Source organism: Benincasa hispida, chromosome 10, assembly GCF_009727055.1.
Source record: "Benincasa hispida cultivar B227 chromosome 10, ASM972705v1, whole genome shotgun sequence".
Taxonomy (NCBI): Eukaryota; Viridiplantae; Streptophyta; class Magnoliopsida; order Cucurbitales; family Cucurbitaceae; genus Benincasa; species Benincasa hispida.
The window spans coordinates 59,231,478-59,244,471 of NC_052358.1; positions in this window are offsets into that span (position 1 = coordinate 59,231,478).

A 12,994-nucleotide genomic window follows, 5' to 3' on the forward strand; every position below is an offset into this window, starting at 1 on the left:
AATTAAACCAAAGTTACAGTTCTCGAGCTTTATTTCCAAGCTACTCAAGAACTTTAATGGACCGTTGGCTCAAAGCTCCAACGCGTACGTGAATAGCTGACTTAAACTCTTTAGCACCATGAGATCCACCTCTGTAACTGCAGGCATTCCACTAAAGACCAACAGCTGAACTCTTCTTACACACAGATAATTTCTGTGTCCATCGAATATAACCAATCATTGAGTACGTGACCCTTCACAGATGCTCGTAAAGTACATGCTGCGGCCAATATTAACGTTATAGCCCCTGTAGTTACATCTCAACTCCTTAAGTACCACTGATTCCTCAATAACAAATTACAACATAGTCCCAACTATGTGTGAACCCACCTTCTCGGGCCAAAGTAAAGTGTGTGCGCCACATTGTTCAAGCCGTGAATCAACCTTAAGGAGCTATCTACTACTTAACCTCTGCTTTATGGAAGGATGTGAATTCATCTTTTGGTGGTAGCTGAGTTCCCAGCTCCCCAAATCAGACGAAATCCCCAAAATGGTAGGTTTGGAATCGGTGAACCTGGTCATTCGTACCCAACAAATCAAAGAACCGCCTCTTCAATGCAGGAGTTTCCAACTCACTCAGGATTGAAGGTCATTTATCTTATGATCATCCTATTTTGAAGTGAAGTCTCTTATGTCATGAACGGTGTTAATTATAACGAGACGTTAGTACTCGTTGTCAGCGTCTTATACAAACTCTTCTGATTAGACGCCCCTGCTTGCATTCCCCAACCACGGAATGATTAGGAATCAGACCATCTGTGACAAGTCACAACAGTTGTGACCATTCCACAAGCGGGCCGCATTTCCGTACATTATCAGATAAGGTTCCTCCTATACTCCATGCAATACTACAGGACCATTTTTTATACTCAGAGATATTGTATTACTTGTATGTCCCACATACATGCTTAATGCACAGATAGCGAGTATAACGAAGAATTTTATGTTTACTTGTTGGTGAGAATAAAGTCAGATTATAAACAAGTGAATATAAGAAAAAATCAATGTGATGAATATTCATTATTATAACAACACAGCGTATCGTACAAACTGTTACCAAAACTAGGCCAGGAACCACGAAGAACTTTAAGGGCATCAACCCAACATTTGTATATGATACAACATTAAAAACTATAGATTATATGTTATATTTGATATAACATATAGTTTTAATAAATTTAGATTATCAATTTATTAATTTATATTATTTTATATTGAAATAATAATCTCTCTCTTTCTCTCCAACTATCATTAGTGGATGGTTATTGCGTTATGTGGCAAAAAGTGCAATAAAAGAAAAATTATTTTTTTTTTCTTCTAGGCACCTACAGCTTACTTTGTGACTTGGCCAAAGATGAGAGTTGCAGAAATGTTCCGTGTGTTTCCTCAATCTTCTTCCTCTAAACTCAAACAATTCCTCCTAACCAAAATAGTCAGAGGCCATCACTCCTGGGGGCCTCACCTCGAGAATACCAAAGGTTCATTGTGGTAGTGTTCTCTCATTCATAAAGTTCTTGAAGAAGGTCTTTAAGAAGTTGCTGAGTTCGAGGCTTGTGATTGATCAAGGGATACGTGAAGAGAAAGGTTATTCAAGGGTAATGTATCTTGAACTCTTTTTCTTGTATCAAGCATGCTGTAATTTATTTTGAATGCATATCTTGTATGTTTACTATAAATTTAATTTTCAATAATTAATGAAATTTGGACGATCCGCTTCTGCTCGAGGATCTCTTTCAATACAAGTTCCTTCAAAAGGTATTAGCCCTGTTGTGTGCATGCATAGGATTTCTCTTGAAGATGGAGCTAAGCCTTGTTGACAAGCCCAACGACGTCTGAACCCTGTTATGAAAGAGGTAGTGATGAAAGAGCTCTTTAAACTCTTTGATGCAGGTATTATCTACCCTATTTCTGATAGTGAATGAGTCAGTCCCATACATGTAGTCCCTAAGAAAATAAGTTTTACTATGGTTAAGAATGAGGAGGGTAGTTTAATTCCTATTAGGATTCAAAATGGGTGGAGAATGTGTATTTATTTTAGGAGATTAAATGTTGTAACTAGAAAGGACCACTTCCCCATCCCATTTATAGATCAAATGCTTGAAAGGTAAGCTGCAAAGCCTTTCTTCTGTTTTCTTGATGGTTTCTTGGGTTTTAATCAGATCCTGATTAACCAGGAAAACCAATAGAAAACAACCTTTACATGTCCCTATGACACCTTTGCTTTCAAATGGATGTTGTTTGGACTATGTAATGCTCCTGGCACTTTCTAACACTGCATGATGAGTGTTTTTTTTTTGAGTTCATAGAAAATTGCATGAAGGTATTTATGGATGATTTCACTGTATATGGAGATTCATTTCATGATTGTTTGTCAGACTTGTCTAGGGTGCTAAAAAGATGCATTGAGTCTAACTGTGTGCTTAATTTCGAAAAATGTCATTTTATGGCCTCGCATGGAATTGTCTTAGGACACATTGTTTCTGAGCATGGTATTTAGGTAGATCCCGCTAAGATTAATGTTATTTCTAAGCTCCCTTACCCCACAAACGTGAGGGAGGTTCAATCTTTTCTTGGGCATGCAGGTTTCTATCGCATGTTTATCAAAGATTTTAGCAAAATTGCTCTACTAATGACCTCTCTTCTTCACAAGGATGTGGCTTTTGATTTTAATGATAAATGCAAGGCAAACTTTGATGTGCTGAAGGACGCTTTGTCGTGTGCTCTAGTTATTCAGGATCTTCGTTGGGATTTTTCCTTCGAGATCATGATGCGAGCAATCATACTGTAGAGCAGTTTTGGGATAGAAGGTTAATAAGAAACATCACGTGATCTATTATGCTTCAAAGACCCTCAATTTGGCTCAGTACAGCTACACCATGACATAAAAGGAGCTTCTAGATGTTGTCTTTGCTCTTGAAAAATTTTGTTCTTATGTTGTTGGATCTGAAGTAGTTGTTTTTTCTGATCATGCAGCTTTATACTATCTCATGTCTAAAAAGGAGTCCAAGCCCAGATTGTTGAGGTGGGTTCTTCTCCTTTAGGAGTTTAACTTGAAACTTCAAGATAAAAAAGGATGTGAGAATGCTATCGTCGATCACTTGAGCAGGCTTGTAGCCGACGGTGGTTGTTTTAGTTCTGATGGAGACTTCCCTGACCATACACTGATGTAGACAGATGGTATTTCTACGATTCCCTGGTGAGCTGACCTAGTTAATTATTTGACCACTGATGAGTTCCCTTATGGAATAAACAAGCATATACGAGATAAATTAAAAAGTGAGTCAAAATATTATGTTTCGGAGGAGCCTTACTTATAGAAATTCTTTTCTGATCAGGTTGTTAGGAGGTGTGTCCCTAATGACGAGTTCTTTTCTGTTTTAGAATTTTTTTCATATACATGCATGTGGTGGATACTTTAGTTCCAAAAGAACCGCTAAAAAAGTCTTAGATTCTGGTTTATATCGGGACACTTTGTTTAGGAATGCATATTTTCTTTGTAAAACTTGTGAATGTTGTCAAAAGTCAAGAGGGTTGTCCCGTAGGAATGAAATGCCACAAATCCCTATTATTTTCTGTGAGATATTTGATATGTGGGGGATAGATTTTATGGGACCATTTTCTTCATCTTGTGGGTTTAAGTATATTCTATTGGCAGTGGACTATGTTTCCAAATGGGTGGAAGCAAATGTCACTATTACTGATGATGCTAAAGTGGTTGCAAAGTTCTTAAAGTTTAACATTTTATGCAGATTTGACTTCCCTAAGGCAATCATCAGCGACCAAGGATCACATTTTTGCAATCGAGTCATCTCTTCCTTGTTGAAAAAGTATAGTGTACAACATCATATTGCCACTCCATACCACCCTCAGACGAATGGGCCGATAAAGATGTCCAACAAGAAGGTGAAGACTATTTTGGAGAAAGTGGTAAACCCAGGAAGGATAGATTGGAGCCTTCAACTTGACAATGCTTTATGAGCTTATAGAACGACCTTCAATACCCCTATTGGAATGTCTCCCTACAGTATGATCTATGGAAAAGCTTGTCATCTTCCAGCTGAGATTCAACATGAGGCATATTGGACAGTAAAGAACTGCAACTAGGATTCTGAGGCAACTGGGGAGGCCAAACTTTTACAGCTTCAGGAATTGGAAGAGCTCAGTTAGAATCATTGGAAAATTCTCTGATCTACAAAAAAAGAGCAAAATATTTTCATAACAGGATGACCGCACGAAAGGAGTTTGAGGTAGGGCAGAAAGTTCTTTTATATAACTTCCGTTTGAAATTTATGCATGGAAAACTCCCATCTATGTGGCCTGGGCTATTTGGCATTTCTCACGTTTACCCTTATGGTGCAGTAGATATTATTAATCTTAAGACAGGGAAAATTTTGAAAGTGAACAGGCTCAGGTTGAAGGTCTTCCATTATGGCGAGTTTTTAGATTGCTTTGACATCGCCTACCGATTGGACTCACTGGTTTACATCTGATAATGAGCCGCCACGGTCAAGCAATCAACCCTAAAAATTTACGCTTCCTGGAGGCAATCAGACGTTAAATTTCTTTGCTTTCATAGATTAGATTTCGATTCTGTAATTTTTCTTTTATCATTGAGCCTAATTCTTTCTATCTTTCTTGAATTACTAGGATTGTTGGTAGAGAAGAGTTAATTTGAGTCTCCTAAATCCTTCCTTCACTCCATTGTTCAGGAAAGTTTTCTAATTCCTCGTGCTTTATTTTTAATCACATTGGAAACAATGTGTGTGCTTCAAAAGTTGGGGGTGGGGTGTTCAAATTTTTTTGGACTATGCTTGCTTGATTGTGCTTTGTTTTGCTATTTTATTCCTTACTATGACTAGTCTATGACGCACTCTTATGAATTGTTCTTGCATTAGAATAGGTCAGATGAAAGGATTCATGGTTTTTATGGCATTTTTTTAAAAATTTTGCTTATTTTTTTCATACATCTACAAGCCCTTTGCATATCTATCTTGACCTTGTTTGCTTGCTTAGAATTGAATTATGGGGCCCTAAATTTGTTATCACTCCGAGAGGCCTTGGTGATAGATATTAGTCTTTTCACAGTTCAATTTAGTAATGCATGCCTTGAGATGTAGTCAACTGATATCACAATTTGATCTTTAAAAAAAAAAAGGACTTACTAGTTAGTTAAACACACACAACGGAACTCTTAATCGTAATGCACATGTGTTTAATCCTATATGATCACTTATCGAACCCAATAGGAACTAAGACATGTGGTTCAATTAGAGCTTAGGTTTTAATTGATAGTTAGGGCACTTACTCGGTTTAGCTCAAACGATTCAGCTGCCTGTAACATTGATGAATTTGGATAGACTGGGTAAGTCATTGTGCACGCATAATCAAATGCATGTTTAATCAAGATCTTTCAATGATAGAAGTTACATAGGACTCAATTTGCTCCCAAGACTAAATTATCCCATCCTAGGTTATGTTTAGCCTCTATCTTTACTTTCTTGCAATCTTATTATTATTATTATTATTATTTTTGCATATTATCACTATCCATACCAAACCCCCCTTCCCCCAATTTACCACTCTAATTAGTTAATTGACTTAATGAAAACTCATACTAGTGCTTCCTTGCAGATCAAGCCAGACTTGTCACTATTATTACGTCATCGTAGTAATATTTGTATAGTTCAGTAGTTTATAGATTTTGTTTGGTTGTCGGAGAGAGGTTTATGATGCTTATTCTTCGATCGATCACTACTAAGTAGTAATATAGCAAGATCGGGCCAATCCATAGGGAAGCACAAAGTTAGTTTCATTGAGTCAATTCTGTAATTAAAATGGTAAGTGGGAAAGGTGTGGTTTGAGATGTAAGCACAGAAAAATGAAATGTAGAATGTAAACTAGAAGAAAAGTAAAAGTGGCCTATCCTAGGTTTTAGAGATATATGCCTAATTGCTTGCTTGATCATTGAACTCGTACAATTTAATTCCTATCTTTGTCTATGCTTAGCCAACACATTTAATAGTGTCGAATCGAAGTCCACAACTCCTAACTAACCAGTATATCTAGGTCTAGTGCATACCAAATACATTAATTAACTGCATTAAGATTTAGGAAAAACACTAAGACAAATGACAAACGGGTAACACCTAACTAGCCACTTGGTATGATCTTCATCTAGTTAAACAAACAATGTTAATTGATAGGATTTCATACAATCCACAAGTTTGACTTAATTTTATTACTAAGTGAATGATATAATTAATGATGACGAATTAAAGCCTTAATCTATAACGATCAATAATGCAAATTTGACTAGATTGTCAGACAATCTTAAAGAAACACAAGCACGAATATAATTCCACGATTTAAATCTTAAACAAAATAGAAATATTTAGAATTAAGCGTAAGTCTCACAATATTACAATTGGAAAAAGCCTTTAAAGGTAAGAATAAGCGATCCTTACCTTCCCATCAAGGTGAGGAAGCTAAAGTCTCTCATCATTCAACTCAGTTACAAATAAATATTCAAAGAAAACTAATGTAGTTGATGGATAGAGAATGAAAAAACAAATAAAATGAGTGGTCATTCGCCCAAAACAGCTACACTATTCAATAGTTATGACCTAATTACCGAAGTGCTGTTTGTATAGCGGTGCTAGCTCTAGGGTTAAAATTGTCATTTTTTCTCCTATTTGATTCGGTTACTTGAAAAGTACCTACCAAGTGCTTTTATTTTCCTTTTATTTATTGTTATTTATATATGATTTTATTAAATTTGATGTTGTTTGCTAGTGAATTTCAAGATTTGAGCAAGAGAATGAGATTTGGAGTTAAAAAGAGTCAAAATGATTCATGTTTGCTTAACCAAGGCAGGATGAGTTCAATTCTATAAAGTAATAAAGAAAATAAAGAAAAACAGCTCAACAAAGGGGTGCCGCGACGCTACGTGCGTCGGACCAGATGGGGCAGCACTGCAGGTGTGGATAGCATTGCAGCACTATAGTGCTAGAAAGGGTACTGCAGCAACACAATGGTAGAAGAATGGCCATGCAGAAAATTGACATGGTGTTGCAGCACCAGGCGCTTTTTGGAAATTTTCTATACAAATTTGGAAACTTTTCCTATTTATTCTAGACATTTTGATCAGATACCATTATAAAATTTTAGAATTTTGGGGGCCTAGAGAGAGAGTTTTGAGTGGAATACAAAGGGTCCTTGGTGTTGGACTTGATTGGAGAGCGTTGAAGGGTCAATTCTACCATGAAGATTGAATTGGAATGCCGAAATACGCCTTCATTCCCTTTTTTATCTTGGATTATTTTATGTATTTTTCCATTCTAATGCTTGTTCTGTCTATGGAAGACATGTTAGGCTGAATTCTCATTGTTCTAGAGTTAGATGGATTTTATGGAGTATTGCTAAACACTTTTGTGGATCTTGAATTCAATTTACATCAATACTTTCTAAAATGATCATTCTTAATGCTTTTGAATGTTTGATCAAAATTTGAATGATTTCATGATTTAAAGTTTTACCTTAATGAGAGGGTTTTATACTAGGTCATGCATGTTAGACTATAGTTTGAACATATTAGAGTAATTGGATAATGGTAGGATTGTTGATGAAGAGTCTTAATTGATTTGCTTTATTATCTAGTTTCAATTAATTAGTAAATAGTAATTAAGTGAAAGAAAAGATTATCCTTGAAATGGACAATCTAGATAAAAGACTTATAAATCTAAGTGTTTAAACAATAGATTTAGTAATTTTATAGATGAATTTTATTCTTTAAAACATCTCATTGTTAATAATCTCCATACTTGGTCATTTTTATCGCTTTCTTAGTTTAGTTTAATTATTTTGCGTCACAAGTTGGTCTCCTAAATAAAATTGGAACGATCTTTAAAATAGATAAAAGATTATCAAACTGCATTCTCTGAGGACGATACTTGGTCAAGACTGTTTCAATTATATTAGAATTTGATGCATGTTCTTGTGTTACATCATTATTCTGCTAGGTCTCCAGATTGTTTGTTTTAGCTACATTCCCACCATAATACTCAACTTTACCTCTTAATTGCTTGAAACCTACAAAATCATTAAATAATAAACATATTAAACCTAAGAATAAACCCAAGTTAAGTTGAACGAGATAATATATTTCAAGTGCCATCAAATCAAAAAATTGCTTGTTTCAAATTAAAAGCCAAATGAAAATTTGAGACATTGTTAAATCAAATAAAACACCTGGTGAATTAATGAAAGGAAAAAATCTATCTTGATAGAGAACCAGTGAATGTAACGTTTCACCTTATTCACCTCACTATTGTTAGTCCAACAATTACAAGATATGATTATGAGCTCTATAAGAGCTCAATATAAGGGATCTTTTCATAAAAAAGATATTCTACTTCAAAACCAAACATTAACAGAATCGATAAGTTGGGAATTCTTGTTGTGTACCAATCGCTAAAATTGTTCAAACAATTTGACGAAAAGTAAAATCCTAAATAATATATTGTCCACTTTGTTGAAACTTGCAAGAATGATGGACTAGAGAAGACTTGTTAGTCAAATCGTTTGTCTAAACCTTGAAATGAATTACTTTTGATTAATACTCGATCTAGAGCTTGAAATGATAAACAACTAGAAAGAGAGTTCCCTAATCGCTTCTATAGCATAAGGCGTGCTATCAATATGATGAACTGATGAGTGCCAAACAATAGAAGGAAGGGCATGCCATTGACTACATTATTTGATGGAAAACTTTGACCCTTGATTGTAAAATTCAACTAAGGTATGCATAGGAGAAAAATTAAATAAATAAAGAAATTTGAGAAAATTATTATATTTGCAATTATTTAAAAATGTAATTGTTGGGATGTATTCCCTAAAGCCTCGTAGTTATATGTTATTTGAAATAATGTTTGATTATTTTATATATGTAATAATCCATTAAAGAATGATCCAAGGTTATTTTATGTCTTAAACGTGTATGTGGTTGGCATATAAGAGGATCATCTTTAAGTGATAACCTAAATGGTCTGTAGTATATGAATAAGATTGGGTACCTTATCCTAGTGGCACTACGGATATGACCCACTTTTTAATTCTTACGATAGTTGTAAAGTGTTACAAATGATGTGATCCTGATCAATCATGTGGAGACATGTGAGTGTAGGTATCCTATACAAAGAGTTTGTATAAGACCGAACCACGAAATGGTTAGTGTCCCTTTATAACACCGTTACTTAAAGAGACATACATTTTACTAGGATGACCATAGGCGACTCGACCTTAATCCGTAGTGAGTTGTGAACTCTTGTCTATTAGGGTGATCTATTAATTTTTATGGTGAGAGTAGCCAGATTCGTTGACTTAATATGCCTACCATTTTGGGAATTTAGAGAGATCAGTGATACTTAAGGAGTTAGATGTAACAACCGGGGTAAAACAATAATTTGACCAAGCAGTAGTTACGATCAATTCGTGAAGGGTCGATTTACTATTGATTGGTTATATCCATGGACAAGAAATTTATCTAAAATGTGAAGCAGTAGTGGGTCTTTAGTGAAGTGACCTGCAATTAATGAATGTTGATTAATTTAATTAAAGAGTTTAATTAATTAATCTCGTATCATTGGAGTTTATAATATGTAGGTCCACAAGATCTTCTTGCTAGCTCACAAGGTTAAAATAAGGAACAAATGTTTCTGGAATAATTTGAATTATTCAAATTATTTAAGGAAAATAAAGATATAATTTATATTATTGTGATTAATATAAAGTATAATGTATATTGATATATTATAATATATAGTATTAATGATAATAAGTATAATGCATATTGATACATTATAATATATAGTTAATTATAAATATGATTTATAACTATACTATATATATAAGAGAGATAAATATTTGAATATGATTCAAATTAATATAATATATGTAGATACATTATAATTTTGAATGAGATTCAAATTATACTTTATTATATGAGAGTAATGTATTTGAATGAGATTCTATTATTAATTGTATGAACGAGATTCATATAATTAATATAGGTTAAAATTAATATGAATGAGATTCATATTAAAACCATAGGTTATCTAAGTTGTTATTTGAATATGATTCAAATTAAATTAAAGATATGATATTTAATTATCAATTAATTAACATTATTTAACCATATATTTGTTGGGGTTGATGCCCTAAATCTCATGGGTCTTGTGGCTTGTAATTGTAATTTATAAAAAAATTGTTTATTTAGTAAAATAAGTAGTATTTTATTTGTTTAATAGCATTAACCCACAAAACCAATAAACTAAGATCCAAGATTATCTTCTGTATCTTAAATATGTATGTGGAGACATACAGGTAAATCATGTTTAAGAGATAACCACGATTTGTAGTGGTGACACTACGAATATGGTCCATTTTGTAGTTATTATAATTGTTGTAAAGTACTATAAATGACTTGATCCTGATCGTTCATGTAGAGACATATGAGTGGGGGTGTTCTATATAAAAAATTTATAAAAAACCGGACCACGAAATGAATAGTCTCACTATATAACACCGTTGATAGAAGAGACTTACATTTCACTAGGATGACTATAGGTGACTTAACCTGAATCGTGAGTGAGTTGTACTATGAAGACGGTCCTTTGATTTGCATGGGTGAGAATGGCCAATTCGTCGACTTAATATGCTTGCCATCTGATTGGGAGCTAGGAATGCAGCTACACAAGAAGAAATTCAGTCATTTTCTGTAGTTAGAGTAACTAGAAAAATTGCTCTCTTAAAGACTGATTTTGGGCATTGAACAATGTGACCCACACTCTCTCTTGGCCTGTGAGGGGTTTGGTCATAGTTAGACTATGACTTATTATTCATTTAGAGAGGAGTCAGTGAGTACTTAAGGAGTTAGATGTAACTACAGGTGCAAAATGGTAATTTTGGTCCAATTATACTTACGAGTAATTTGTGAAGAGCAACACACGCCAGTTATTTGATATATCCAATGGACAAATAAATATATTTGTATATGAAAAATGTAACTGTCGGTCTTTAGTGGAGACCAAAAATTAATAGAAATGTTAATTTTGTGAAACCCGGATTTCCATTTTCCCTACTTAAGCAGGTGATTAAGGGATATAACTAGTGAAAGTTAAATCTATGTTGAAGTGAAGGAAATTTCTAAGTGTTGAATAGATTTTTCGATTAGTCTTTGAGTTAAGCTTAAATTGATGAAAATTGACTAAGGTGTGGACTAGGCATTCCTATGCATTGGCCATAAGATCTTGAAAAGATTACTTGCGCAAAGGAGAATTTATGTAAGTAGGAGTAACGCATGCCTTGGAGGTTAACAATGCATTGGACCTCATGGATGCGTTGGAAAGGAATAGGTTGAAGGATGTGTTTGGAAGGGTTGTTAGTGATGATGCATACGTTGAAGAAAGGCAGCCAAAGGGTGCACGGGGTAGGCGAGGACAAGGGCAAGGCATGCGGCATGCGTCGATGCACCAGCCCATGCGTCGAGCATTGCCATATGCGTGAGCGGCACACATTGCGTTGAGCGCCCTCCGAGTGGCCATGCATCGAACACCCCTGCCATATAGCCAAGCGCACAACCCATGCGGCCGAGCGAGCGAGCGATGGCCAGCCTAATACACACACCATCATGCGTCGAACGGCTAGCCTATGAACATGCCCATGCCTGTGTCCATGAGAGCAAGTCGTGCGATGCTACCTAGGTGACCCATGCGTCGAGGATGGACGGTCACCCATGCGTTGGTGATGTCTAGCTCTTGGATGGCTAGATTGGATTGTGATGATAGCGAATTGGCTTGCTATGCTTTGATTATAGGCTATGCATTGAGTATGGACTAGCGTTGAACACCCAAGAGTTGGACGCACATAAAGGATGAGATACATAGAAAATGTCATCAACATGTGTCTTCTTGGGAGGAACCTTAGGACTTAAGGATTTGAGGTGGAGGCTTGAGAAGACATGTAAATTTGGTCTCAGCGTTGGCATTGTAGAAGAAAGACATCCAGCACTTCATGGATCAAAACCTTGCGTTGGTAGACACCTCTAAGTAAGAGGTGGAGGGGTTGTAGGTTGGCATATCTCTTAGAGTAACATACGAAATGGAGGTGACTTGGAGAAGGTTGGACGCCTATAAATAGGTCAAAAGACTTCATTTTACAGAACAACAATCAAAATACATTTAAAAAGAATGGGAAAGTTGAGTAAACATTGCGTTGAGAGTAAATCATGCATTGATCATAGAGCTTCAAAGAGGACACATTGGACAGTGAAGTCTGAAAAACAGTATCAACTTGAGACGAGAAGTTAACCCAGAATAATTGTGAGTTTATGTGATCCAAAGCCATATGAAAAGCTAAAAGAGTCTAGTTTTCATGGTGGGACTTTCAGAGAAAAGCTTTAAAATCGGGCTGGAGAGAATAAGGGAAAAGATAGAGGGGCATGATTCAAGTAAGCGGGCCGTATCTTGATGTTTTGATGATTCTGGCCAAACCACAAGGAATCCGAGCTAAGATGTTTATGGTAACTTCCTGAGACATTTTAGCAGCGTATTTGTAGAAGAAATAACTCAAGATAAAGCCTAGAACTATGAGTAGTTTGAGCTTAAGTTAAATCTGAAATTTAGGGTTCAAAGGAGGAGCCCGAGAAGACCAAGGAACTTCTAGAGAGAAAAGTTCCTAAACGCCAAGGTGAGTGGTACTTTCTTTTAATATTATATTCGTTAAGTAACTTGAGTATATGCTTAGGTTGTGAATGAGTATCTAGCTTAAGAAGAGATTATGTGATTGAGATGGCAGCGGGAATCAATAGACCTAGTGCTTGAGCCCGTAAGCAAAACCTCACGGGATGGTCAGGGAGTCAATAGACCTAGTGCCTGAGTCCGTAAGCAAAACCTCACGG